The 25267-nt window shown below is 48.5% G+C and overlaps 1 long non-coding RNA gene across 1 annotated transcript; it reads left to right on the top strand.

Annotated features, from left to right (window-relative positions):
• The first annotated feature begins 1314 nt into the window (after positions 1–1314).
• LOC147059745 (uncharacterized) lies at positions 1315–18534 on the top strand. Its single transcript, XR_015065717.1, has 4 exons — positions 1315–1355; positions 15701–15849; positions 18097–18165; positions 18330–18534. It is a non-coding gene; the product is annotated as an uncharacterized LOC147059745 (long non-coding RNA).
• The last annotated feature ends 6733 nt before the right edge of the window (positions 18535–25267 follow it).

Raw genomic sequence — 25267 nt, 5'->3', positions numbered from 1 at the left:
ACACACTAACACGTAGAGCCAGTTGTGTGCAAGGACTTCATTTGCAGTGACAAGGTGTGACAGTGTGTGAAAATGTCAGGCGTCATATTTAAAGCTCTCATTAGCCTCAAAGAAAGCAGGCCCTAAATTCAACTCTATTTCTCTCTCATGCGCCCAAACGCTTTAAAATGTGAAATAAAAGCGAGCATCCTTACCAGAGTTGCGTCCAGGCCGCTTCAGATGTGTTTTGTTCCTTTAAGGTAGCTGGAACACATTTTGCACACATCAACCCATCCAAAAAATCATTCTGGACAGACATGAATGGCAGCAAGAATAGAATCAAATAGAAAAGAATCAAACAGTTGGCGCAGCATTACTAATTGATCATTTTTGTAACATTCAAAAGCAAACGCACAAAGAAAATGACAAAAATCTAACATGCTTCCTCTTCTTATTATTGGCTGTAGAAGAAGAGGGAGAAAAATGTTTGGGCATTAACATCTTGATTGTGTCTTTTTTTTTTTGGAGCAGCATGCATGGAAACACATGGCTTTCTTTTGTAGCCACACAATGCCGCACTCAAAGGCTGGACCGACCGACCGACCGACCGACCGGCTGGGTTGCACATCCAGATAGCTTCATCCCAGGTGTGTGTGTGTGTGTGTGTGTGTGTGTGTGTGTGTGTGTGTGTGTGTGTGTGTGTGTGTGTGTGTGTGTGTGTAAGTGGTGATGCTGGGAATACAAGGCACTCACAATGGAAGCAGACAGCATGACTAAATAAAAGTCAGCTCTACAAGCCGCTGCACAAAAGACACGAGAAGCGTCCATTTCGCTACGTCCTGATTGGCTCACCTGCACACACACACGCACGTGCGTGCCCACAGGAAGCAGGACATTTGGAATGGTCTCCGACAATCGCGTTGAGAAGCCTGCACATTCCAATTGCTGTGATGTCAAACATGTCAATGAATGGAATGTTCCTATTTTCATCAGGTGAGTTCTTTTATTTTCAAGTTTCAATGTGAAATGGAACTACGCATTTCCAGAACTGTCGGATGGATTAAAATGAATCAATATTATTGTCAATATCTTACCTCCCACTTTGCCCGTCCGTTAGTTTCATAATTTGTGTATTTTATTTTGTTGACTTTGTTTTGATTCGCTGTTGTGTCAAGTTTTATGCGCGTCTACTTGCTATGTTTTGGCTTCCACCTGATTCTGTCAGCCATTTTCTTTGAGTCGACCAATCAGCTTGCGCCTTGTCCAGGTGTGCCTCGTCGTCTCGTCAGGTTGCTTGTATTTATGTCTCCTCATCTCTTGTCGTCTCAAAGCCGAAAATGGAGCTGGACGTTTGGAATGGTGGCGGAACAATTCCGGTGAGAAGCAGAACACGCAAAGAAGAAATGTTTGTTGTTTATATTATTTAGAGTATCCAGTATCCTGTTTGCATACAACTATTTGTTGCTAAGCATTGCACCACTGATGCTAGTTTTGTTGCGGTTGGCGTCGTCGATTAGCATTAGATGAGCAGATTAAAAAAAAAAAAAAAGTCCATGTCCTCTCTGGATTGTGCTCCTTTTCTTTCCTTCTGGTGCTGAAAGATGCTAATGTGTTGTTTTAATGTGCATTTGAAAGGTGCTTGGGGTCCAGTTAACATTTGAGGAGACTGAAGCGGAGAGGATTTGTGCTGATTGTTGTTTCTAGCTTCACTTTGGGATGAATTTGATAAGTAAAGACAGCAGGAAGTCAGTGATGACCTTTGTAGCGGTCCTGTCAAGCCCATCCCGATTACTGATTCAAACCAGAACCCAAACTAAACTTGGAACCCTCAATCTTAATATTACCCAGACCTCAAAATCTGGCTTTAAAAAACAAAAACAAAAAAAGAGAAAGTTAAACTTGAAAAAGATCAAATTAATGATGAAATGAAATAATAAACAAAATTAATAAAAAGTACCTTAATTAAAATAATGAATTATTTGATGACTAAAAGTCATATTTGATGTGAAAAAAAATATTTGGTGTGAATTAAAAAAAAAAAAAAGTCTTTAATGTAATGAAAAAAAAACAAACGATGCTAGCCAGCAACTGCACGTGACAGACGTAGCGAAGTGCCTCAAGTTTTTCATTTTGCCATCTGCGTTAGGGTCAACTTGAGTTTTTCTGCTGATGTGCAGTCTTCCGCGTTTTCCTCACTGTTTGTCACTCCACTAATGAACATCACGTCACTGACATTTTGGCGAGGGCTAATGAAATGGAGGCGACGAGGCCTGACCCCACCCCATCACATGACGACGCGCCTCAATTTGCATCAAGCGACAAAGCAGGAAGTGTCGCTCGCACCTTATCAGCCGCTCCCGGCTCGGCACACCTGTGATGCTATTCCGCTTTAACTGCCCGTGCTAACGTTAGCGTGGCTAATGATGTCTGCCGAGTCTGCGAGAGCGGGCCTCTCGGCGTGGCCTTATCAAAACGAAATTACAATATGTGCTGATGTGGCGTTTCAGCGCCTCCCCCTTCATCCTCCTCCTTTCTTGAAATATGACAACCTTTCCCGCAGCAAATCGTATAAATCTGTGCTGAGGAATGTGCAAAAACAGCACAAAGGAGGGTGGGAGGGGGAATTGGGTCGCTTTTTTCAATTGAGTCTGATCCAATTAAGAGCAGGCAATTAGCGTTTAATGTCATCAATTACCGCACGGTTGTGTTGGGCTCATCACAGAGCGACCTCCGTGAACACGCAGCGCACACGCCAAACAACAACCGGGAAATAAGCAAAGAAATTGGAATCGTGTCGTTAATCACCATCTAGTGAGTCCATTTTGGAGGATTACGGTGCATCATATGAATGCTTGATTTTGAACCGATTTATGCCGGCCTCACAATTTCTTTGTTCAGCCCCAAAATCTGCCTGAAAGTTTTCCGGTGGCGAGTGAGTGAGTGAGTGAGTGAGTGAGTGAGTGAGTGAGTGAGTGAGTGAGTGAGTGAGTGAGTGAGTGAGTGAGTGAGTGAGTGAGTGAGTGAGTGAGTGAGTGAGTGAGTGAGTGAGTGAGTGCAGGCTGGCCGCATCATTGAGCGTGTAGGGGGGCGGAGCTTTAGGGGTTTGATGACCTCTTCACATCCCAGATCGTTCACCTCTTTTTCCATCTTGACAAGGCAATCAAATCCGACCAGCAGTGTAATTAAATGATAAGTTGAGATTTGTAAGCAAGCGGCGTGACCAAAACGGTTATTAGCACTAATGCAATGTCAGGTAGGTGTGGACGTGGATGTGGACGTGGACAGAGGGCACGCTGAGGAGCAAAGCTGCCATCTCTCAGGCGACTGGGATGCATCTGATGTTTATATGCAAATGTCTTTTGGATGCAAATGAGTCGCAAATCTATGGAGACACATTGATGGCACCTTGTAGGTCATGTCAACGCCATGGCGTTGGATTTGGCTTCGATTTGAATCATGTGGGGGGTCCCCCCCCCCCCCCCCCCAATCTTTTAATTGGAGAATTTGTTTCATTGCATTCATTTATTTTCAAGCTATTCGCTTGACTTTATTATACATTGCTGTTTGGCTTGATGTTTTTGTTTTCTTCTGCATGATTTGATTTGATTGACTTTTTAACTTGAAGCAATGTGTTTCCTTGCATATAATTTCTGGGTCCTTTTTAACTGTGGGCTAATGTGAGTGACACAAAAAAGCCCAAGAAAAAACAGTCAGCGGCTGTCAGGAATGCTGTCGTGTCGGAATCCGCCAAGCGGCGGGAATCTTTTGTCGCTGTGTTGTCTCGCCGCTTTCCTGCCTTGAAATGATGGTCCTCTCGCCTTAAGGAAATAAACTTCCCGGCGGGATGCGGGCAGAGTCGAGCTTTCAGATGCACAAAAACCCTCTCGGACTTGGTCACAAAATAGCGTCAGAAGAGATGAGATGCGGTAAAAACAAAGTGACAAATTGAGACACTCCCGCCGTAACTTTGAGTTCTTACTGGCGACGAGCGTCCCCGTGAGAACGGAGCTCCATTAATCAGCTCGTTAAAAGCGAGCGGGTAGAACTTGTGTAAAGGTCAGCGCTCCGCTTTTGAAATTTCCACGCAGGTGTAAAATGGCAGAGATCCGAGGGGGACGACTTTTGGGAAACGAAGGGGCGAAGGTGAGAATTTTTAATCACGTCTTGCGTTTCCAAAGGGAAGAATTGCTGCTGAGAAGTCGGCGTGAAAGACACGGCAGGTAACGTACGTACATTTTGACTTCAAAGTTCGCCAAGAAGAAGGAAGCGCCAATTAGGATCAGCATGGTAGACTGGCGTCAGAGTGTGATGTAATGTTGTGACATCAAGACCATGTGACTTTACGGAATGCTAAACGAAGCGGAGATCCAAACCCTGAAGTGAAACCAGAACCGGGCTTGAAACTTTGCTGGAAGTGCTCATTTGTCCGTTCCGCTCTGATCCGCCGCGTGACGGATCGAGCGCAGACAGTTTTGTCAGAGCTCTCGTCCTCGTCTCCGTGTCGTTAATGTAACGCTCGGCGACGTGGCCAATTACGGCTCAAATAGCGGCTCGCGTAGTCACGTCATCTCCTAATGTGTCAATCCCGCGGCTCTTCTGTCGCCTCGGGGCCTTTGCTGGCTGGCGCTGTTTTTCTTTTTTTTTTTTTTTTCCCCACGCTGTGGCCGGCACCAGCACCATTCATTCATTCACTCACTCGGTACCCACTACGGATACTTGTTGGGCAAAGTGGTGATCCTGGTTTGAAACCCTTTCTGTTGTTGGAGTCGCTGGATGTGTGTCCTCCTTCCATCAGTCTCCCCTTGTTGAAATTGGTGCAGCGTAAAATTTGATTGGCAGTCGTCTCTCATGCCGTCACTTGCCATCTACTCAGAAGATTCCGGGGCCGTGCAAATGAGCAGACAGCCAGGGCGCCGCCCGAGGCCGTGCGTCCGCCGTGCTTGGCTGCGGGAAGCGCCATGTGCCCGAGTTTGAAGGTGAACTCCACAATCGGGCCGGTGGATGCAAATGAGGCTGAGCGAGCGCGTGCTATGCCTGTTAGCATTGACGCTAGCATGGACCAGTCACTAAGCAAGCCGTGAATATAGGAAGTAGCTTTAGCTTCGCATTGGCAGGAGGGACAAGAATTTAATCGTCGGAATAATATCGAACCATTTAGCACGTGCGGTACACTGCACACACTGGCACAGGCTGACAAACGTTAAGTCAACTATATAAAGTCCCCGGCATGTCAGCCGCCAGGCATCCGTCAAACGTCACATTTGGTGGCGTCGGGAAGCAGCTTGAGCCCGTCTGCGTCCACGCAGGCTTTCAATCAGGCCCGTCACTCAATCTGTCGCTCGCTCGCTCGCTCGGCGTGTCTCCCGGCAGCCGATGGAATTTGTCGATGACGCTCGCAGGTGGCCCGACGGACAGCTGCTGATTGAGCCTCTTCCGAGGACATTGGAAGCGTTGGCCTTTTGCCTTCATGTGAAGTTTGTGTGTCGAAACGTCAACGGGGGCCAAGGGACCGGCCGACCCGGCCCGAGGGGACTGCTTGAAAGAAAGAGAGAGAGAAACAAGGCCGCGCCGGCAAATTGATTTGGATTTTCCTCCAAATCACTCAAAGTGTTGAACGCTAATGTGAGCTGATCTCAGAGCAGCTCCCGGCGCGCCGATGTGACACGGAAACTGACACACTACAACGTTGACACACACCGCCGAGACGGAGAGAGAGAGAGCTTGTCAGTCCGCACGTCACTGCTCGTCACTGTCACACACACACACGCTCAGAAAAGCGGCGAGGATTTAATCCACACATCAGCCCGGCAGGCTTGGCGCACTGACACACGGAACACCTTAAAGAGGGCAAAAGTACAAAAACAATTAGCAGCCCTTCATGAGCCCCACACACTGGGGGATGAAAAAAAAAAAAGAGGCAAAACTCACAAATGAAGAGGCTTAGTGACATTTGCATTTTGGTGTCCTCTGATCGGGACTTCAAAGTTTTGCCATGAGGTTGAATTGTGCCACGTTTGGAATAATTGCGGCCATGGTTAACTTTGTCTCGCTGGTGTATCGCTGTTGATTAAGGCTCGCTGACTGGCTAACCTTTTTAAACATGCATTGTTGTATTCAATGTTTCAAACACGGCTGCTGTTTTAATTAGCACCCATCGACTCTTAAGCGGAGGGAACAATCGCATCAATCGTCTCTCAGCTTGCTGTACAACTTGCTTTTCGGGGGACTGGCCCCAACGTTACCCCGCCGTCGTCACCGCGGCGGTGGCGCATGTCAGCTCGTTAGCCGCCGTGGCGCCGCCGTCACGTGCTCTGACCTCGCCGACAGGCCCATTAGCCGCCGAGATGGGGGGGGGGGGGCGAGTCGAGGGGAGGCGTCGACACAGAACGCCGCTGACAGGGGTGACACGGATCAGACCCGACGGCGACACAATGCTGTTAGCTCGTCAAATCAACTCAAACGTGGCTCCGGTTTTTATATTTAATAGACACGTTTCAATGGCATTTATGTGTCATGATGGACGGCTTATGTCACTCTGTCGCACGCAATCAAGTGGACCATATGGTATGGTGTGCAAAAGTATTGGGACACCAATGGGAGGAGTAAATGGGAAGTGCACTTTAGACAAATGTGTTAAGAGACATGCAGGGAGTGACACGTACAAAGGTATTGGGACACCCACCAGAAAGAAGTGGCTTACGTGAAGAAAAAGCAAAAGTATAGAGAATTGAGACACCTACAAAAAATTTGGGACAACTATAGGAAAGGGGTGTGGGAGGGTGACTGATGTGATGGAGCAAAAGTATTGGGACAGATACAGGAGGTGGAATGCACCAAGAAATCAAGCAAAAATTCACGTGTCCCAATATATTTGTCAGCGGTGAGTGGGGGACGAGCAGACACGCACCTTTGCGCAGATTTCAAATGCCGAAGATAATGATGCGACGTAGCCATAATGCACTGGCTGCTCCGGGCTATGTGAGACGAGATGATCTCAATTGCACCTTCCTGACACCATCAACGCTTCCGTAGCACGCACACACGCAAACACACACGGTTCATGGCAGGTAATAGCGATGAAATGAGCACAAGCTAATCAGAGCAGCAGCTAAACGTCACATTTCATCTCTGCATTGCTCGGGAGCTGGGATGCATCCAGCTTTTGGGTACCATAGCACAAATGTTTACGTCACGTGCGTCGTGTGGACACAAACGGTTGACTTTATTATTTCTCTGGAAACATTTTGCCACAAACTCCTTCATAATTAATAGGCCCGATGAATTCGATGATATAAACTCTTCCGAAAAAGACGCTTCAAACTGCCCCTACTAGCTTCATGCTAACGCAATGTGTAAAATGACATAGACAGGCTAATACTTAGCAAGAAGGGACACAAACTGTGCAAGAACACGCACAATATCACAGGCACATATTCTTTATCCTCTGCGAAAATAGTTTACAATCAATTGTGACCTTTTCCGCCACAGGAAAAGTGCATGATTTGCTGAACAAGCGTCTCTGCTGCAGCAAGATGGGAAAACCTCCACGTTTTCTGTCACTTTTCACTTCCTGTCGCTGTTCAAATACTTGTGGCACGACAACCGCCATAAAAGTGATGTGCGGCCACGTTTGACGAGCACTCGAGTGTCTGCGAACGAGCTGAGGGCCTGTCACCTCGTGATTCATGTCGCACTCCGAGCAGCGGCCCGCCAACACATCAGCTATGTGTGTGTGTGTGTGTGCTGGCTAATGAAGACAGCAGCCAGGTAGAGTGATGGCATAGAGGTGCTAATTCATAATTGACATAATGGATGAAATCTGTATGTCACACCTGGTGATCGCAATCTGATTAGCCACGCTCACCTTTTGTGAGAAGAATGGAAATACGTACACATGGTACAATCAAAGCCTTAATGAATAGCACGTGTCATATGATGCACGCACACACAACACACACATAACAGGCTTTAACAGATGAATAACCGTTTTGTCATGAAAATATTCTTCATATGTTCATCACGACATTGTGCATCCCTTACTGGCGCTAACAAACATACTAAGGAGGTTGGTCGCATTACTGTTGTTGTTGCCCGCAGTCTCGTCGGCTTGCGCTAAGTGAGTTAGCGCCAGGCCGCTAGCTGTGTAATAAAGACTGTAATGTACACGCCACTTGGCTGCATCTGGCTCCGTGAATCTTCTGCTGGTGTCGCCTGGCCGGACCGGAGCCAGCCATCCATCCAAAATTGTGGCACAAACACGCCACTAACATGTTTGTGGGCTTATATTAGCCATTTGTCATCCAGATACACCATTTCAAATGCTGGCTTGAAAATAACCCAATTTGGGTTGAACTGGACAAAGCCAACGTCGACTTGACCCAACTTTGGGTTGCTTTGCAAACCATAACCCAATTTGTTGGCTTGTTTTGGATCAAAATTGGCTTCTTTTTTTTTAAGCCAACAAGAGTGGTGGAGACACGGTGAGGCACTTTTGTGACTGTCAAAGAAGTGAATGTCTTTTATCAAGATGATCCTTGCGGCTTAATCAAATTTGTCGGCTTTGTCCTCGACAAAAACCTAAACGTGCACGTGAGTGTGTGTGTGTGTGTGTCTTTAAGGCGGTGATGTAAGGACTGTGAGTGTGTGTAGAAAAGGTCACGCAAAGTTCAGCATCTGTCGAGGAATGAGCGATGGCCGCACGGACGCTCTTGTGTTGCCGGGCCTTGTTCTCGTTCTTCTCGCCGCTTGCCTGTCGGCCCCGCGCCGCGCTGGACTGAGCCCTGATGGATTGGCAGCTGCTGAAAAGAAATAGAACCCCCCCCCCCCCCCCGCTCCCCTCCCCTTGCGGGTGCCCCCTGAGGTTTGCTTCACAGCTCTGATGCTACACACAGCATCGTATGCCCTCTTCCCATCCCAGTGAGCAAAAAAAGATATCAGTTTTTGCTCTAAACTTGCAAAACATTCATTCCCTGTGGAACTTGTTTGTGTGTTTAATCTCCGGACATCCCGTCAGTAGCAGCCCATTTTGTAGGAGGCGGAGGTCTTGTTGTACCTGGACGCACACAAAAGACCAGCGCGCTGCAGGGAGGATGGAAAAACACCCTAAAAAAAAACCATCAAAGACTGACAACCATGTTCCTTTTTGTTTTGTGGAAGCCCCCCGCCATATATACACACACATGCACACGCACATCCTCTCCTCCACTTCCCTTACTGGGGTAAAAGGATCTTCATCAGTAAGCAAGACACAATTTGGACCTGATGAGCCCATTCAATCACTGTTGCTAACCAAAGCAGCAGCAGCAGCAGCAGCATTTGAGGGATGTAAGTTCGGCAACCAGTCCGTCTATTTTTGTGGCTATGTGTCTTTAATAGAGTACAGTAAAGATGCCTGGCTAAGTGTGTAATTGGGTCAATTTCCACCATATTGCAAAAATGAACTATTTCAATAATCAACGGTGCACACAAGTGGTGCGCCGGTGCGCATGAGGACTGGAAATGGAATATTGCGCTCCAGTTCAGGACCGTCACCACGAAAAAGTTCAGCCAGCCTCAAGTCAGTTGCATAGACAATTCTTTGTTTTGGCTCGTTTGAGAGTCACGGCAACGTTTGTGCACCGCTGCTTATGATAACAAAGGGAAATGTGTCATAGGTAGTTTGGAACTGGCTACCACCAGGCGCACTCGTCTCTTTTGCTCTTTTTGTTGTTATCTGAGCACAGACGCCATTTTCCTACGTTTCATCCTCCACCGATGAAGAGCAAACAAACAAACAAACAAATGAGCCTCTCTGACTAATGGACCATAATTACTTTTTTGTCAGCTGGACCGACTCGCACCATCCAAGCGTGGAATGACAACAATCTATGTGTGTGTGTGTGTGTGTGTGTGTGTGTGTGTGTGTGTGTGCCTGGTGGATGTGGTGACAGAAGGGCAGCAGTGCAAAGTGATGGTAAGCAGTGAGAGATGCTGATGACGATGTTTATGATGATGATAGCCATCTGTGCCGGACGCCAGGTGTACATCCGTAGCCCCACTATGTCCCCTGCCCTTCCTCAGAAATACCTACTCTTTTTTATGTCTATCTATCTATCTATCTATCTATATCTATCTATCTATCTATCTATCTATCTAATTCTTCTCATCTTTATATTTCTTCTCATCTTTATATTTCTTCTCATGTCTCTCTCTTCTCATTTCATCTCATGTCTCTCCATCCATCCATCCATCCATCCAAACATCCAAAGAGCTTATGGGGGGCCCCCGGGCGAGACGGGCTAAAGGGGAGGCTGACGTTCAGATTGATCGGCCCCGAAAAGAGGCGATATTGGAGCGACATCCATATCAATAAAGCCCCTCGGCCTCGTCTCCTCCGCCTTTTGTTTCTCTGGCGAGGAGCGCTGGGAAAAAAATCCATAGACAATTGATGGCGTCTGGGCAAACGGCTCTATCGGAGTATATCAAATCAAGGTATCGGAGAAGGGAAAGTTTGCGGCGTGAATTAGAGACTGTTGTTGCTCTAAGTTAAGCAGAGTGGCCATCGGAGACGAGCGAATGCTTCACGTCTCGTGTTCAATCAATAATTCATATTGTAATCCAAGCAGCCTATCCGGCCATGCCCGATTAGGCCGGAGCCCGTGTGAGATGGCAAATCCCAAACCCTGCCGCACGTGTTTTAATGACGCTGGCATGTTGACATTTGCAAGTCATACATAAAATAGTTTGCTAAATATGATGCGTGACCCTTTGGTAAAGTGGTGTCGTTTTTCCGTCTTTCTTCTTGCCCCAAAATTAAGAACCGAATCTGCATTGTCAAATCTTGAAAATGTTTCAAATCTGCGTCTCGTCCTCTCCCACTTTGGCGACAGCATTGCGCTTCCATCGAAGACCATAAAATCATCTTAAGGGGAGGTGCTGCCACTTAAAAGGTGCTTCCTTTACTCACGTACGTATACGTTTCACATGCACATTTAGCATTTGTAGCCTCTCCGGACATTTGGAAGCGGCGGAAACAATGCGCCGTTTGTAATTGATCATTATGTTCCGCTGCTACCAAAAAAGATGTTTTATTTATATGTCTATTTCTTTTTTTTCACTGGCCTTGTTTCTCTTCGGTAATTATTCCTTTGCAATCACTGCGACTGTCTAATTGCAGTCCTCGCCGCTAATTTATGCGAGCCTTTGTTTTCTTCTAGAGGCGCACTTTTTTTTTTTTTTTTTTTAAATAGGAAAAAAAACACACACACACACACACACACACACTCAGCACATCAAACGATTTGTGATATGTTAAGAATATAGCCACGGAGCACGGGCTTTAAAAAGAAATTCCTGATTATTTTCATATGATAATAAGTCAAGAGTAAAGCAGGGAAATCAAAAGGGAAGTCATATAATGATGTATTGGCACAAATATGGCACTTATTGTTTTGTTTTGGTCCTCCCCCTCTCATGGGCGGCACATTAGCATATTGTGTGTGTGCTTTTATTTGCCTTAAGCCGGAGTTATGTAGGACAGCTTGCTGACCATCATTCACAAGCTGCCGCCGTGGCACGCACATTGTTTTTAATGTAAATGATGTTTGCTGTGATGGGGAGCCATTAAAGGCGCGCAGAAACATAAATACACGCCGGCAGAGGAAGCCGGCGCCGCCACGTTTACTTTATGCGTGAGGACAGGTAAAAAGCACACAAATCCACAGCGGACGCCGGCTGTAATTGAATGTGACTCCCTCTGTACACTAGCCGTAGCGGCGGGACCGTGGCGGCTAATTGGAATATACAGCTCCCTAAATTGCAGATGAACTCGGCTGTCGGGCCCGCTGCCGTGCTAACTAAGGTGGCGTTTGAGGATGAGCGACGGGACGCTTCAGCATAGTAGCTAGCGTGCGTCTTGTGTTTGGCTAGATTCGGCGCTAGCTGTGGAAAGTAGTCACATGTTTCAGATGCTTTTATTTGCTGCTTGCCACAGTGAGATGGGTGAGGTTGTTTTTATACCCTGAAGAAACTCAAATGACCTCTAATCACCATCATAAATGAAATCGTACCATAAGGTAACAAACCTGCTCTAAAATGTCATGAATAGTGACAGCCAGCTTTTGCTGTTGTTGTTCTTTTGTGCTCTTTCATGAAGCGTTCAGCTGGACCGATTGCGTTGGGACGGCTGAACAAAGTCGAGCCCCACGTGACATTTGTAACAAAGAGTGATCAGAGCGCTAACAAGGCTTCTGGCCGGAGGGGCCCGGGGTAATGCCACCTCCATCCATCTTGAGCGGAGGACCACTCGCGGGTCAATCGGAGATCACCGGCGGGCCGGGGGAGAGCACGGCCCCGGGTCCGTCCGGTGTCCTCGCGGGCCGCCTGGGCCTAAATCTTCCATCCGTGCTCGGCGGCTCCTCAAGTAAACATTAGACGGAGGATTGAGAAGAGAGGTGAGATGGGGTCAGCTGATGAAAAACAAAGAAGGCGGCCAGCGGCTGAGTAATGAGCGCCGCCGTTGCCCCCGGAACAATCAGGACTTTCTGGCTGATGTATCTATCGGGCCCTCTGCGGGAGAGATGCTCTAATAAGACCATTTGGTGGCCGCCTTCGACGCAAATACCTCCTGCGGGGAAACCAAGGAAAAAGCCAGTGGGCTCGCTCTCTTCCTACCTTTTATGTCGTTGTGCTCTGTTTCACTATGCTCACACATTTTGCAAAATCTGTTGATTTCTCTGTGTGTATAGATATATATAGATATATATAAAATGTTGAAACTTTTTTCATGATTGAAAGTTTTTCAAATGATTGATCATCAATTATAAAATCATTTGCAGCCCTCAAGTGATCCTTTTTTTGTTTCTTCCTGACTGAGAGGCCAAGTTCCAAGCACGACTCCATCTCTGCCGTCCAAGATTCCACTGGTAGGAGCTTTTCTTGCTGCTCCCAACATATCAATGTGCAAATATCCTCAATTTGGGCGCCATCCCCATGCAAATGAAGGCCGCTCATCTTTTGTGCCGGCTCTTGCGCTCTTTGCAACACAAAAGCTGTCACGGAGGCCCACGCCAGCCATTTTTCTCCCAAACGCAAAAGAAAACCGGACGACACACCAATCAAAACCTCTGCGATACAATCGGAAAGCGGTCGTCTCATGTGACAGGTGATGAGGGTTGTTTTGTTTTTTTGCACCCGAGGCTGTTTTAAGTGTCGTGCCCGAGCGGAACGCCTTGAAAGGTACGCCGACGCGCCGACACAAAGCTGGGCTGCAAATTGAAAAGCTGATTATGCTGATGGCAGGGAAACATCACACAGCAGGAGGATTAACGTATAGCGGCGGTGCACGAGCGTGCGTGCATGTGGGTGGGTGGGTGGGTGATAAAGAGCGCCAGAGTGGCAAGCGTAGACGAGGAGCTTGGCGTCGACTGCCAATATGTTGCTGGGTGGTAAACGGGGGCCCGGGGGTCTCAGGGGAGGGCTGCAGCAGACGGGAGAGGAAAACAATTTCTGCTGCCAATAAGCAAGCGTCCGGCGCCCATGCAAAAATATCGGAATATTTGCAGCTGCTTTCCGCTCGTCAAAGTGACAGTGACGGAGCCGCTGTCGGCGCCTCCCTGTTCATGTCACGCTCCGTCTCGGCCCGTCGTCTGCGTCTGTGCGCCGTTGATCTTTGCCACCACCCCAGCCAGATGCCAGCCTGCCCCTCGGCCCACCTTCCCACGGTCTGTGGGTGTCCATCAAATTCGCCGCGGGACAACGTTTGAATCATCGCTCGCTCGTCAACCTCAGATTAGATATACTTGTGGTATTTAAGCTTTAAATAAAATGACTTGTGAAGATATAAACACTAAAGCTCCACCAGATAGACATGATGCGGGAAAGAAATGAATGTGGCTCACTCGTAGCGTGTGTTGTTCAACAAACAAATAATTGGGGGTTGACTGACGTCTTGTTGTCATGGTGAACCAACCCAGCGCACACCAACGGACGCCCGCTTAAGAATGTTTGTGTCTGCGTGACCTGCTGTTGATCCTCTCGACCCAGACATGCTCCCACTTAAAAGGTCAGAGGTTACACACTCAACACACACACACACACACACACACACACACTTGAGGGCCAAAAGTAGAAAATCAGGAAGGAAGGAAGGAAGGAAGGAAGGAAGGAAGGAACGAAGGAAGGAACGAAGGAAGGAACGAACGAAGGAAGGAAGGAAGGAAGGAAGGAAGGAAGGAACGAAGGAAGGAACGAACGAAGGAACGAACGAAGGAACGAACGAAGGAACGAACGTGTATTTTTAGCCATGCCGTGTATTTTTAGCCATGCCAGTTATAAGCCGCCCTCGTCTCAGCGTGAGCGGCCGTCTTTCAATTAAAGCTTAACGGGCCTCACGCAGGTCAGAGTTGACCCCCTGCCGTTCAAGATATCTCACCTGTAACGGCGGGCGGGGGCACGCCGGGGGTGTGAGCGGGCGGCGCCAATGCCTTTCCTCTCACAAGGTTAGCCGTCTGAAATTCGCCTGCTCGGTATTGGGGCTCATTTAGGTCATCTACTCGGTACGGAACCGGGACTGGCACAAAAAGGGCCACTTGAATCCAGAATATCTCACTTCCGTTCTTTTGAAGCAAGATGGCCGAGTTCCCGCTAGCTCGGTCGGACTTTGGTCCTTTTGGGCCAGATTTCACGTCAGGCGCTCAATTCGGGCCGTAAATTCCGAGCGCGGCTGTCTCCCCGACAAGAAATACGGGCCGCATTTGTTCCGCGGCTCCACTCCCCGGGTCTCAGCTCGGCCATTGCGCCCGCTCTCCTCCTCGGCGTCTCCGCCGCGCGCGCGGCCTAATTAAACTGCTTAATCAGTTAACGAGTGCGGCGAACACACTTAGCGGGGAATTAAGCGCGGCAAGATGGAGGGGAGACGAGCGGCGGAACTGCTGAGGAGACGTTTTGTCGCTCTCGGGCGGGACATAAAAAGGTGGATGGCGCGCGTGGCGGAGAGGAGGCCATAAAGGCGGCGGCGGCGGCGGAGGGTGGCGGACGCTCCGCCGCTGCCGCCGCCCCGCCGGGGCTGGGCCAGCCAATGGAGACGCGGCGTTAAATGGGAAGCGGGACGTCTGGGCGAAGAGGCAAATTAAAAGCACTTTGCTGTGATAAGCAGAGGGGAGGCAGGGGAGCAAAAAAAACAATCTGGAGATGCGTCTTGGAGGAAGCGCACTCCTTTATTGTCCTCAGGTGGATGCGGATCAGTCGCACTTAATAGAGCGCCGCCGCAAATTTACGGGCCGGGCTTTTTGGGAAGCAAAAATACAAAACAGCTTTAATGCGTCATAATGTCAGGCGCAATGGCTTTTATGTTTTCCCAAATGCATTCTTCTTTTGGCTCTTCTGTCCCCATGCCGGCTCGCTCGCTGGCCGGGTCCTCCTAAACTGGAAATGGATTCTATTTATTGTCGTTCTTCCGGGTCATTTCATTCTCACTGGGATTGTTTGGGTTGTCTTGGAAGCATTTTTTCATTCGGATAAGATTCATAATGTCCCTGTATACTGAGGTTGTTGAGAAATGTTTTCTCTATTTTTAATATACCAATATATTTTTTGTTTTTGGAAGCATTTCGAAGTAGCCCAAATCAATGCATAGCGACAAATGAGGATGTTCAAAACGAAAGCCTTTTTTGTAGGTTGCCTTGAAATGAGTGTGATTTTGATTTCTGGTCTGTGTTTCCCCTCACGCCCGCCACTCAGATAGATCCAGACAGGCTTCCTGCCTGACTTCCTGGACGCCGACCAAAAGGGGCTCTCATTATGCAGGCGAGCTGCACGGCAAACAGCGAAAGCGATAAAAGCAGGAGGCACTTTGCGACGGTGGGGGTGGAACAGCATCTGTTGGCCTCCAAGGTATGATAGTGAGCAGCGCACACACACACACTCAAACACATCATTTAAATTGGCCAACAGATTTTAGGACAGCAACATTTGCTTTTTTGCTGATTCGGAAAACATCCGCACAGATGAGGTGGATTTTGATATCTCCTTGCGTGCGTGCGTGCGTGGGTGCGTGTGCGTGTGCGTGTTTGTGTGTGCACACGTGCAAGTGTCTGTCTGTCAGGTGTTTGTGGACACAATGAAGAAGGACTGTTTTTTTTCTGACACCTGTCTCACTGGGCCATGAAAGTGTCACCTGTCCAAGGACAAAACATGCACGCACACACAAACACACGCAGACATACGCATGGCTGGACCTGCATCATGTGACGGGATGACAGCAAGCTGCAGCTCTGGACTGTCTCTTTTCCCCAGTGTGTGTGCGCGTGCGTGAGATTGTGTGTGAATACATATTGATGGCGTGATTGACAATATCCGTGGGGCCAGATTTTACGGAACGACCTCGATGGTCTTTTAACCGCCCGGAAAACCTCCTGTGCGCCATCGCGGGGCGCTAATGACAACAAGGGATCAAACACAAACACCATGTCACGCCACGCCGCCCTGTCAAAACGAGACGCTCGTTCGCATCCCGTCAGAGCAGAGTGAGAAGTCGCTGGCCTCGGTTTATGAACAAACCTTGAATCGTATCATAAAAGACATTAATAGTGAAGCCAAACACACACACAGACAGACTGCAAATTCAAATATTGAATTCGCAAGTGGCTGACTTGTTTATCTCAGTGGTGGCTTACGAGCGCCGCACGGGCCTTTTACAGCCAGTAGGTAGACGTGCCCGGCAGATGTGCGCCGAGCTGAGGAATATTCACACAGACGCGGGCTCAATTCAAAATCCAAATGCAACCCTCTGCGTGGTTATCAGAAAGCAACATCTTGAAGCACTGCTTTTATCCATCTACCAAGAAGTTGGGCCGAGCTTTTGACCCCAAGCCTTTTGATTGGTCACAATATCTTTGCTGACTCGCGGCCGTTTACGCAATTCACCAATGGCAGCCCAGCCCGATCGGCCCACCCCAGCTCGGAGCTGAATGCATCTTAATATCGATTGATTTTTTTTTTCCAACAAAAAAGCGTAACGAGCACAAACGCTCGGACAACTTTGGCGTCCGGCGCAAATGGAGAGCAACGACCGGGCCGGGCCCTCGGAGACTACGCCGGGCGAATTAAAAGCCTTAATTGCCATTGTTGCCTAGGAGACCTTTGGGTTCCCTAAATGATGGCCCGGCGTCGTCATCAGTCAATATTATGACACGATGAATAATTTAATTTTTACGCGGGCAATCGATGAGGCCTGACAACAACGTTTGAGCAAATCCGAGCTTTTATTTGTCCTCTAAAAGTGTCGTGGGGCTAAATGATACCGACCCTTTGCATCCCGGAGCGCGGCCATCAATAAAGCATGTTTATGCGGCGCTTGCAAAACCATCACTTTTGGACTTTTTGAGGGAGGGCAGGAGAGGAAAGGAGGAAAAAAAAACAAATAAATACAAGGGGAAGAAGAGCCGGCGGCTGCTTGCTAAGTGCAGCGCGCTAGCACTAAATCTCGGGAGTTAAAGTTTTACTGGGGCGTTATAGGCAAAAATGCCTCGTCAGCCATCTGCCAGCACCTCTCACGGCGGCCGTATTTCCTGCCGCCGTTCAGCGTCCCGCGGGGCAAAACGCCGCACCGCCTCACGGGGCCGCGCCGTGCCGCGTCATTACGGCCTCCTCGCAGATGTGGCTGGCTGGCGGAGGCACCACGCTTCATAAAATAAAAAAAACACAATCGGAACGTGATGAAGACATACGCGAGCGACGCACAAAAGAGCAAAAACGTCGCAACAAGCGGAAATCTTTTTCGCAAAGGTCAAAATGCCAAAGACACCGACGGGTCGGCCTCAAGATGCTAGCTTGGCCGTCGATTCCTATGGTCACAATTTATCCGTTTATTTATCAGGCGGCAGGTTGACTTCCTGTGTTGAAGCGGCGGGTCGGCCGGAGTAGCATACTTTATCTGGCCGCTTTTTACACGGCGGCCGGCCAAATATGAATAGCGGAACGTTATCGCTGCCACGCGTTATAAAAACATTCATCACGCCGCACTGCGGGTATTTATCATGTCAGCGGGGGAAAAAGATGGCGCCGGCCAGATCCCATTTACCATTTTGTGGTCAGCGTGTCACCCACCCCCGACTTTTTTTTTTTTTCTTTCTTTTTTAGCCTCCATCTTGGATGTGAATGAAGTGGCCGGTGTCCTAATAGGATGGAAATATGAAGAAGAATAGCGAGGTGAGATCTACAATATATATTAAGTCTGATGCGCAGACTGATAAATGTGGAGGAATTACTCAATTCTTCCTCTTTTAATAATTCTGTCAACCGCGCCCGCCGTTTGACCATTACGCCAGCAAAGTCATTTTTTTTCCCCTTTTTTCTTTTTTTTGCGGGAATAGGTAACATCATCAGTCATGATAATCATTTCATTAATCTCGGCCTGCCGAGTCACGTGCAAGCAGATACGGTCGCTGCGAGGTGGCTCGCTGATGCATGGTCGCCTGCGTCGGCTCACTGGTCGCACGCGGACTTCACAAGAGCGAAAAAGCCAGAAGAAATGTGGATGCTTTTTTTCTCAATCACATAGGAAAAGAACATTTGTAATAAAACAACCCAAAAAAGTTCAGTCATTCACTGCCAACCCAGTTCATATCTTTGACGTCAATGGCACTGAATGACTTAAATGGAAGTCAGCGCCTATGATGAAGTTCAGCCGTTCTAGATGCTTCCTTCTTGTGACGCCAGTTCAACAAAGAACACAGCGAGCAAAGAGTCTGATCTCACCTACTCGGAGACACTTCTGTGCGTTCATTTCCCGTTCCTCTTTGATTTGATAAATACAAGGGGACTTCATCAAGTTTAAAAATAACAAACAAATGCGCAAATAAAGGCGAGGTCCGTGGAGAACTCATTAGAGGCCTCGCGGAACGCCGAGAGAGACTCCATAATTACCCCCGTCGAAATAAAACATGCAAAGCTCCGCTTCGGATTTGCTTCCCTTTTCGGAATCCGCCGCTGAACTCGGGTCGTACCAAGTTGCGCTCGGAAAAAAGTTTAGCCGAGTTGAATTGGAAGCGCAGACCGGCCCACTTCCACGTGTCTTGTGATCGGGAAATATATACTATATATTTAGGTGGACCTTTTCATTTTTTGCTTTTCTTTTTTTTTTTTCCTCATCAAGTAGGAGGGTGAATTTGATCCCCAAACACCAGAATCACAAATAAATCAACAAAATAAAAATACAATTTGAATAAAAAACTTCACATGACCCCCTAACCCTGGCTAACACAAACCCTAACCCTAAACCCCTTAACCCGAACCCTAAAACAAATAATACAATTTCACTAAAAATCAATACAAAATTTAAAAAGTGTAGACCTTGAATGTATTACGTGTCGTCCAGGCCGCGTTGACCTGCAGCCCGTGTCACGGTTATCCAGTCGCAGCGGCCGCTCTTGTTTTTTCCCCGTTGATTTCCTTGCTTTTATTTTTTGGCGATTAATGAAAACACAGTGAAATCAGGCAAAGCGCTGACAAGGCGAGCTCCATCCTGGGGCCGCAGAGCCAATCCTCTCCGGGCCCCTTTAAGATAGCAGCTAATGTGCTCCGAGGAGGAGGGAGGGAGGGAGGGGGGCACTCAGATTTGATCCCCTTGTCTTTTTTTCCCCTCCCCTCCGTGCTTGCAAACATGAGGAGAAAATAGTGTGGCAAAAAAAAAAAAGAAGTGAGTTAATCTAAATCTAAGCTGCGGACAAAGAGCAAGCAGAGAGGAAAAAAGGACGGATGGAAATGCACATCAACTTCTTTGCATGCGGCGGCCATATTTCCCTCTGAAAATGACACTTTAATTAAACAAATTACGGCTGGAAGGACCTTCAAGTGCGCGATAAGGCCGCGGGCGGGGAGATAGCGGCCTTATAGGAAGTGTTTATCAGGGGACGCGGAGGGCTTAAACCTTTAATAGGTAATGCCCAGATAAGTAAGCCTTTTGTGGCGTTAGCGCCGCACACACATTGCACGCGGCGCCGCGCGGCTTACGCCACAGCGCTCCAGAAAAGCTGGATCAAAGCAACACCAACGCCCCAAAAATAAAATAGTGTCCCCCAGCTAAACTCTCCGCTCGCCTTGATTCTTCAGACCTGAGCCAGCATCCTTCAGCCTGCGTTGATTTTATTTTTCGTTAAGACTCGTGGCTAAGAAGCACCACCGCACGTTGGGGAACTTGTTTGTTTTCTTCTTCTTGAGTCCTGGAACAAAATGCATGCATAATACACCTTGAAGAAGTTCCCAGCGGGAGAAATAAAGCTGCAAAGGGTTTTGTGAATTCATGGCAGATTTCACACCAAATGGCGACTTGTGTTTCCGACAACGATCGTCGACGTGTCGGGCCACTTTTGCGCCGATCGGTCCAAAGTGTATACTTTGTAACTGAATTCATCGTACTGGCGTGATCTGACATCTCCACGGCGATGGCATCACTCCCTCCCAAACAGGAAGCGATGATGTCATCGGCGGAGGTGTGGAGCACGTTTGCATGTGTTTTGCGTTAGCCGAGCCATGTGGCGCTCAAAGACGTCATCTCGCTCGCGTCTCGAGTTAACGGCTCCCCTGGGGGAGCGCTGTGAATGTTGTACACGCTTAGATCACTTCCTGTGTACGTCCCAACCCCCGCGGTGTGCGCCTGGGTGGGGACCACCGACATCAAAGGTCGCCCAGGAATGGCCCCCCATCGGCCCTTTGTCTACTTACAAGCATGTGACTTTATTTTTCAAGATATTTACACGCTATGCGTCAATGAAGGTCCACGTGACCGAGTGAGCTCATACGTGAACACAAAACACATAAGCGGCGACATCTGTGAGCAACGCTTGAAAGAAAAACACTGATGTTAGTGATGCAAACATGCACACATCGTCAGACAAGCAACACAAAAGAATCCAAATGACAAGCGCTCGCGTTTGTGTACAAACAAAGCCAGCTTGTCGAACATGAGCGGGAAGACTGATGTGAACAAGGCGGCCCCGCAGGACAACGCGGAGCCTCCGACAGACCTTCAGACGGATGAGATTAAAACTCCTCGCTGCTGCCTGAGCACTGTTGGATTGCGTATTGCTACGCTTACACGCACAGTTTCATGCAAAGGTTCAAGTACATGCTAGCTGTGCTGACGCTAGCTATGCTAACTGGTCAAGAGAACATCCGAACAGACCCACCAAAAAGTTGAGAGGAGGAAGTTCTGTTGGATGGATGGATGGATGGATGGATGGATGGATGGATGGATGGATGGATGGATGGATGGATGGATGGATGGATGGATGGATGGATGGATGGATGGAGGGGGGATTGAAAGAAAAGATCCACACAGGATCAGGCAAAAAGAATTCCAGCCGCTGCGACTGCTCGGTCGGGTTGTTAAATATTCAATCGGTGCGAACGTTGCGGGAGGTCACGTGACCAAATACGACCGCGTATCGCTTTCTAATCAGCGTCCGCTCTCGTCAATAACGGCCATGCCAATGTTGTCGTCGCTCTCTCCTTCCCGACTAATCACGGCAAACGTTTGAAGGGTGAGCGTGCGCTGTTGTGAGCGTGGCGGCTCCATTGATTCGCACTTCCAGCTCTTGTTCGGGCCGACGAATTAGCCCTCTAATCTTGTAGAGACTTACTTGTTGGCTACCAATCTCACAAATTAGACTCCTTGAAAGTGCACGACAACACACAGCAAAATGGACTCCACACAATCCCGCAACACACACACACACACACACACACACACACACAATTATAAAAGTAGTAAATAGAAAGAATCTGTTTCAAAGCATGATAACAACGTTATGTCCCTTCCAATGCGGCTAATCTATGACGACGAGTTACGAAAACTCAAGCTAATGAATGAGCCCGAATTTGAAGAGCAAAGCATTTTGGATACCTTTGGCAAAACATGCATCCAAAGAAGCAGGTTGAATTGTTAGCACGTTGCTAACGACGCTTGACAGCGGATCAGGGGCGCTCGCTTCACCAATGTCAGCCATTTCTAATCATCTCCTTTCCCTGGACTTGGTCATCTCAGCGGGTATTCTGCGGTCGGGGTAGACGAGGACGAGGATGGCGACGAGCCAAGCAGAAAGTCATTTTTCACTTGAAATGCCAAGTGGTGATGTAGCATAATATCCCGTCAGAAATTAACCATCTTTTTCCGCCACCGCTGCCGCCTGTCAGCCAGTGAAGATGGAGGGTGAAGCGGCTCACGGCTGCTAGTACGGCATCGTACGACATCACACCAACACAACCTTTCGTATGCTCGGGTCACTTTAACACATTCACTGCCATTGACGCTTATAGACGTCAAAATTGTGGTTATTATACGCATTCAAAATGGTTATAATAGAGAATCTTGGTGAGGTTTTGAAAGATTGTTAAGTGGAGTCCCGTTCATATGTTTAGCCACGGTAGTCCACAATGATGGGCAGTGCATCAGATTGTGGAGGCGGAACCCTGCCATTTTCAAACTTTCCCCTCTCTACCACCAGCGGGAGCGCCATTCATCTTCCCAGCATGCATCGGGAGCGGCGCTGGCATTTTGGGCACGACGTAGTGATCATTCTCCCTGCTCCGATCCAAAACTCAAAGTGCATCAGAGGTTTTAACCTTCAACTTTCAGCCAAGTCCTATGTTACAATGGCAAAAGTCATGACAGTCAACTGAACAATCACGATATTTATTCTCCGTATTACCTCAATGAAATGCAAAACCCTCACGAAGCTTCGTTGGTGCTTCACCGGCTATCGCTAAGTTAAGCGGCAATGTTGATGTAGCTTTGTGCTGTCTTTGATGTTGTGGTTGTTCTGTTTTTTGTTACTAAAGCTTTAGCTTTAGCTTCAAGCCTTTAACCAAGCGAGTCCCAAGTCCTAAAATTGTCAATCTCAGTCAAATCATGCGACTGGAGTTTCCCAGCTCCGCCCGGCAACGACTTGGCCACTTTCGGGCCTTTTTTGATTGTCACGGAAGCGGCAAGCGGATCGATGCGGGCTTCTTCCATCCATTCCGCCATGTTAACGACAGCCATAAGTCAGCGGGCTGGCGGCGAGCTAGTGGAGGGGCATCATATCTCCTGCCCCCCCCCCCCTCTCCTCTTGAGGTGTGACCTTTCTGTCTCCACGCTGACAGCTCCTACAGAAAAAGGTGTCAATTAATGACATTTAGAACATTTCATATCACTCCCAATAACTCGCGAGCCTTTTACAACAACTCCTTTATCGGTGCCGAGGACTCTCGGGTAAAGGGGGGAGGGCGCTTGGCGGAGACCACAGCATGTCATTGATGTCGACTCTCAACACCTTCTGGCTGAACTGGAGGTGTTGGAAAGGCCAGTGTGAAAGGCCGTGCACTCTCTGTCGTTTGGCTGAATAAAGAGCGTAACGCGGTCGCGGACGCGGCGGCACGCTAGCGGCACGCTAGCGGCAAAAGAGCCTGCTTTTGCTCCCACTTTGACAATCTGGCTTGTAAAGTGCTTAATTCACACAGTCTAAGAGCAAACTTTTGGGGCCGTATCGTTTGTTGTGCGCTAGCGCGGCGGTTACCTGCGCGCCATAACAGCCGGCGGGCGACATAACCTTTCACGTCGGCGTACACAAGTAATTGAAGCCCTTGACCTCGTCGAGCGGCACCGGCTTGTAAGTACAAACCTGACATTTTGATACCGCTCCGGGGGTTGGCGGTGGCGGGGATCCCTCACACCCGTTTATTTTCATATTTCAATAATCCATTAAGGCGGTCGCAGGGAGCAAACAGTGAGCGCGCCCGAGCGAGAGAGCGAACCAAGCGGGCGGGCGGGCGGGCTGGCGGGCGGGCCGCCGCCGCCGCCATGTGGGAAGTGTGAATGATTAAGATTGTCAAGCTCAAATAATGCACTGGCAAGACAGACCATAAATCAGCTTTTGTGACATTTTGCGAGCCGGCGGCGGAGGTTTTATGCTTGAAAGCAGCCATGCAATCACACACAAACAGCTCCCTGCCCCAAATGCCACTCATTCATTATTAATATATGCTATATTTATTTATTTCCCGCTCACTCGCACTAGGCGCGTAACCTTTTCTCGCACCAACATACCGGACTTTATAATTACGTGGCGGCCCAGGAAGGTCAGCCCAGGACGGCCAATGAATTTTGGCGCGGCTAGCGTTAGCCAACGACAGATATTGACCGCGGCGAGGGCCCGGGGAGCCGCGGCGTGACCTCCACGGCCGGCTTTATTCCAGTGGCTTCACGCTCCACGGTTCTCCGCCTCTGCCATCCTCATTATCGCCGCCGCCCGGCCCCCTTCTTTAACATTCATACTTTAATCACCGCTCGCCGTCATCCTCCCACCAGCGGGAAAATTTACGGCGCCATCAGCCACATTTGCATGTCACTTTGCGATTGAGGTCGTCCCGAAAAGGCGGCTTTTAAGTCGTTAACCACCCCCCCACCCCCCCGATCTCATCTGCCCGACAAGAGCGATAAAGTTCATTTCAGATTAGGTGATTGACTCGTACCAACCTGCCAACATAGACGAGAAAAAGCTTACTCGCCCTCTCGCAAGCCAGTGCTAGTGCTAATGCTAATTTTGGCGTTTTGAAAAGGAAGGATATGTACTGCGTATTTGAAATGTTTCTGTATCTTATCAGTCAACATACGTATGTTGCTTCACCGTTTGTGGTCAGATATCCATTGCTTAAGGGTTACAACGCATACATGCTACATGCTACTCATGCACTTTATGCTAGTGTTTACGTGTTAGTATTCAGATGAAAACAAGTTTGCATATTAAATGTAGAATTCTCAGTTTCATGTGTAAAGAAAGTAAATTATGACCCGTCGCTACCATAAAGTTTGCGCTGCAAAACCTCAAATATTGTTGAAATAAATCGAGTCTCCCGTCTCTCCCGTATTACCTTCTTGTCGCTATGCTACGCTAGGCTAACAGTTTGATTATTCCTCTCGAAATTTTGGCTTTTGTCCAAGGCGTGCACAAATGACAATGCCGGTGACCCTGAAATGAGGCCGTGTTGCATTCCAGGCCCGCAGGACATCGGAGCACTCCGTCACCGCGGTGTTTTGATACGCAGCCGCCATCTGCGTGAAATATTAATGCAGCCGGCAGATTTGGGGTGTCGAGCGGCGTGTCACTCATTTGCCTTTTAATCATGCGGCAGCTCGAGGAAGGGAAAAATAACTCTTCTTTCCTGGCTGGCTGTCAACGTGTCGGCAAAAAGTCACGAGGCGTCATTGACAGCTGCTCCTTTGGTTCGTCGCAGGCTGCCTTTCGCCTCCGTTCAGCCCAAAACAAGGAACGTT

Source organism: Syngnathus leptorhynchus, chromosome 3 (genome assembly GCF_054491065.1).
Source record: "Syngnathus leptorhynchus isolate UIUO chromosome 3, UIUO_Slep, whole genome shotgun sequence".
Classification (NCBI taxonomy): domain Eukaryota; kingdom Metazoa; phylum Chordata; class Actinopteri; order Syngnathiformes; family Syngnathidae; genus Syngnathus; species Syngnathus leptorhynchus.
Note: the sequence above shows the minus strand (reverse complement) of the source record. Positions and strands in the feature narration are given on the sequence as shown.